Here is a 5,164-nt window from a genome sequence, read left to right on the forward strand (position 1 = left end):
TTCTTGATCACTGAGAACCAAAGTTTCGTTGTTCCCCCCCCATCAGATAAGGGTCCGTATCTGGCACGAATAAGCATCAAATGTGCTGCTTCTAAACCACTTTTTACGATAGCAATTAGCTTGTTGAATATGCATGGCCCAAAAGTTAGTCCCAATACTAACAATATAACTGGTCCTGCTATTGTTGATAGAAGTGTCGTAAGCCAAGGTGAATAATTGAACCAAGATTCATACCAACTTTGTTGAGCTTCTCGTTCCCTTTTTCTTTTTTCTAGTCCCTCCCGCAGCTTGGTCGTAGTGTCTCTTACTACACCAGTATGGTCTGCATATACACAGCATTCTTCCTTTAAAGCTGCACACAATCCACCCTGCTGTAAAAACATTAGATCTAGCCCCCTTCTATTTTGTAATACCACTTCCAAAAGTGATCTTACTGATTTTTCCAATGCCGTGATTGACTGCTCAATTCGAGTTAAGTCCTCATCCACAGCTATCCGTAGGGAAGTGAATTCTTGGCTTTGTTTAACCAGTGACGTTACTCCCCTGCCAACCCCTGCGCTTCCCAATATCATTAGGGTGGCTGGGGTTAGGGCTGTAAGTGGTTCTCTTTTATCTAGATGATGGTCAGGGGTGGTATATTGTTCGTACATATAGCTCTCAGGGTAATATAAGATCTTGGGTACAATTATTACCTGTACACAGAAATCATGTGAATTATTAAAAAGTTTTAGTGACAGACAAGGAGTTACCCCAATAGAGGAGCAAACCCATTTAGTATTCTTTGCGGGCAGTAACCATTCAGCCGGTGGCTTTCTATCTGAGGGGACTGTGGCCTTACACAAGTGTTTTTTATTAGGAGGAACATTCCCAAAGCATCGCCCTTGCCCGCTTACTTGAGCTAAGGTAATTCCCTGGTTTTGGTTGGTGTCTTTTTTCCACAGACATTGTGGAGGATTTGTCTGATTACTTCGTTTGGGGTTATCTGTAATTCCAAGGGCCTCATAAAAGGGTGGGCGAATACTATAACACAGCCAGGAGTGTTCGGTCAAGTTTGGATGGGTGGCGTTCAGTACGTGATAGCTGGCTTGCACCAATTTCCAAAGAGGATTGCCTTGGGTATTAATTGTTGCAGTTGTGTTATTTTCGGTATCTGTCCCATTAAACATTTCTGTGTCTGATGAGAGAGAGATTTCCTTTGCTAATATCTCATTTGGTCCCACCAGATCAGGGTCATTGGGAATTATTTCTTTCTTGACCGATATGTCTTTCTATTTTCGAGGCCTACAGCACCGGATGGGCAATACCCCTTTAAATGGCCAAATGGTTATTATCCAATTAAAGTTTTTCTAACAATAGGCCTACCACCATTTATAGTATGCTACGCATATATGAATAACGGTATACACTTAAGCTTTTCTTAGCGTCAGTTTCAGGTCCCCAGGAGCGTCAACGATTTTCCAGGTGTCCAGCAGGACCAGAACCCTGGACTTCTACAGAGCAAACTTCGGCCTCCTCAACCAATTGTTAAGGGAAGTCCCATGGGACGGAGTGCTAGAAGGTAAAGGGGCTCAAGATAGCTGGACAATATTCAAGGACCACTTCTTGCAAGCACAGCATCAGTGTGTCCCAATGGGTAGAAAATCTAGTAGGGGAGCTAGGAGACCAGCGTGGTTAAAAAAGGAACTGCTGGGGAAACTCAAGTGGAAGAGGAAAATCTATAGATCATGGAAGGAGGGGCTGGTCACTTGGGAGGAATATAGGAATGTTGTCAGGGAATGTAGGGAGGCAACTAGGAAAGCTAAGGCCTCCTTGGAACTTAACCTTGCAAGTCAGGTTAAGGACAGTAGAAAGGGCTTTTTCAGATACATAGCCAACAAAGCTAATACCAGAGGCAATATAGGCCCACTGCTGAATGAGGTGGGTGCCCTGGTGACAGAGGATATGAAGAAGGCAGAGGTGCTGAATGCCTTCTTTGCCTCTGTCTTTACTCCTGCAGGCTTTTCCCATGAGCCCCAGATTCATATAACCCCAGAAGTAGTCAAGATAGGTGAGGACATAGTAGATGAAGATTGGGTTAGGGATCAGTTGCATAATCTGGACATCCATAAATCGATGGGTCCGGATGAAATGCATCCAAGGGTGCTGAGGGAGCTGGCGGAGGTCATTGCTAGTCCACTCTCCATCATCTTTGGTAAGTCATGGGTAACAGGAGAGGTGCCTGAGGACTGGAGGATAGCAAATGTCACTCCAGTCTACAAGAAGGGCAAGAAGGAGGACCCGGGTAACTATAGACCGGTCAGCCTCACCTCCATCCCTGGAAAGGTAATGGAACAACTTGTCCTTGGCACTATCTCTAGACATATCAAGGAGATGGGGGTCATCAAGAGCAGTCAACATGGTTTTACCAAGGGTAAGTCATGTTTGACTAACCTCATAGCCTTCTATGAGGAAATTACTAGGTGGATAGATGATGGTAGAGCGGTAGATGTGGTCTATCTTGATTTCAGTAAAGCATTTGACACCGTCTCCCACAGCATCCTTGTAGATAAGTTGATCAAGTACGGGTTTGATGATCAGGCAGTGAGGTGGATCAAGAACTGGTTGAAAGGAAGAAGTCAGAGAGTTGTAGTCAATGGGGCAGAATCTAGTTGGAGGCCTGTGACTAGTGGAGTCCCTCAGGGGTCGGTACTGGGACCGGTGTTGTTCAATATCTTCATCAACGACCTGGATGAGGGCACAGAATGTACCCTCAGCAAGTTTGCTGATGACACCAAGCTGGGAGGAGTGGCTGACACACCAGAAGGCTGTGCTGCCATTCAGAGAGACTTAGACAGGCTGGAGACTTGGGCGGGGAAAAACCTGATGAAGTTTAACAAGAGCAAGTGTAGAGTTTTGCATTTGGGGAAGAAAAACGCCATGCACCAGTACAGGTTGGGGGCTGACCTGCTGGAGAGCAGTGTAGGTGAAAGGGACCTGGGGGTCATGGTAGACAGGAGGATGACCATGAGCCAGCAGTGTGCCCTTGTGGCTAAGAAGGCCAATGGCATCCTGGGGTGTATTAGAAAGGGTGTGGTTAGTAGGTCAAGAGAGGTTCTCCTCCCCCTCTATTCTGCATTGGTGAGGCCACATCTGGAATATTGTGTCCAGTTCTGGGCCCCTCAGTTCAAGAAGGACAGGGAAGTGCTTGAAAGAGTCCAGCGCAGAGCCACAAGGATGATTAAGGGAGTGGAACATCTCCCTTATGAGGAAAGGCTGAGGGAGCTGGGTCTCTTTAGTTTGGAGAAAAGGAGACTGAGGGGGGACCTCATCAATGTTTACAAATATGTAAAGGGTGAGTGTCAAGACGATGGAGTTAAGCTTTTTTCAGTGAAGACCAGTGATAGGACAAGGGGTAATGGATACAAGTTGGAGCATAGGAGGTTTAAGATGAATATCAGGAAAAATTTTTTTACTGTAAGAGTGACAGAGCACTGGAACAGGCTGCCCAGAGAGGTTGTGGAGTCTCCTTCGCTGGAGACATTCAAAACCCGCCTGGATGCCTTCCTGTGTGATGTACTCTAGGTGACCCTGCTCTGGCAGGGGGGTTGGACTAGATGATCTTTCGAGGTCCCTTCCAACCCCTAGGATTCTATGATTCTATGATTCTATGATTCTCTTGTATAGGTCCTTTTACCCGACTGGCGTGTGTCCACCCTTTTTCTGCCGTTCTAATCGCAGGCTCTGTGGTGAGTAAAACAACATAGGGCCCTTCCCAGCGTGGTGTTAAAGGAGACTCTTTCCAGGTTTTAATTAACACCTTATCTCCAGGTTGTATTCTGTGGATTGCAATGTCCAGTGGGGGTCTCTGGACCATCAGTCCTTTAGCTTGTAGCTTTTTCTTCTGTGCCATTAGTTGGATTAGGTACGGTTTAATTTGTGATTCCTGAAGCTGGGGGTGATCAGGTGGGGCTTCCAGATCATAAGGCATCCCGTAAAGCATTTCAAAAGGGGAGACGCCCACATCTGTCCTTGGTTGTGTTCTTATATTAAGTAAGGCTAGGGGAAGGCATTTTACCCAGGACATTTTGGTTTCCAGCATGAGTTTTGTAAGTTGCTTTTTTATTTCCCCATTCATTCTTTCCACCCTTCCAGAACTTTGGGGATGCCAAGGGGTATGGTATTCCCATCGCGTACCCAAAGCTTGTAGGGTCTCCTTTATAATCTTAGACACAAAATGAGGACCTCGGTCTGAGTCTATTGCCTCTATTATTCCATATCTGGGAATTATATTTTCTAATAAAATTTTCACTACAGTTTGGGCAGTGGCCCTAGCCGTTGGGAAAGCTTCCACAAAGTGGGTGAGATGGTCTATAATTACTAATAGGTACTTATACCTTCCCACCTTAGGGAGTTCTGTAAAGTCCAATTGAATTTTAGCAAATGGCCTATGAGCCAATCCTCTACCTCCCAACACCCTTTCCCGTACTTGGTGTTTGTTTATCTTTCTACAGACCATACAATCATTAACTACTCTTTTTGCTATATTACATATGACGACACACATATATTTTATAGCAAACTGGTCTACTAACGCTTGAGTTCCCCAATGAGTATTTTCGTGAAATTTTTGCAAAATTTTTAAAGCCAATGGTTTTGGAAGAACTTTCCTGCCATCTGGGAGCTTCCATTTTCCCTCCTTGGTTTCTTTTATTCCCATTTGAGTAATTTTGGTTTTTTCCTGTACTGTAAAGCTTCAGAGAGTGTGAACCTCTCCATGCAAAAAACAGTGATCATATTTTGGATTTTCTCCCTTATAAATCAAGCATCTACAGGGAACTACAACTCTTCCATATTCCTTCCAGCACTCATAACATGGAAAATCCTCCAGATCTTGTCCACAGAAAGGGCAATCCTTTTGTGCCTCTTTGGTAATCAGCAATAATGCTGCTCTTTTTGCCTCTTGATCTGCCACATTGCTCCCTCTTACTTGTGGGTTTAACCCCTTTTGATGCCCTTTTACATGTACAACCGCAATTTCTTTAGGGCCTCTGATAGCCTGTAAAATCTGAGCTATCAGTTCCTGGTGTATTAATCCCTTCCCTTGAGAATGAATCATGCCTCGTTCTTCCCATATTTTTCCAAAGGTATGTACGACTCCAAATGCATATTTAGAGTCAGTATATAT

Source organism: Apus apus, unplaced genomic scaffold (assembly GCF_020740795.1).
Source record: "Apus apus isolate bApuApu2 unplaced genomic scaffold, bApuApu2.pri.cur manual_scaffold_68_ctg1, whole genome shotgun sequence".
Taxonomy (NCBI): Eukaryota; Metazoa; Chordata; class Aves; order Apodiformes; family Apodidae; genus Apus; species Apus apus.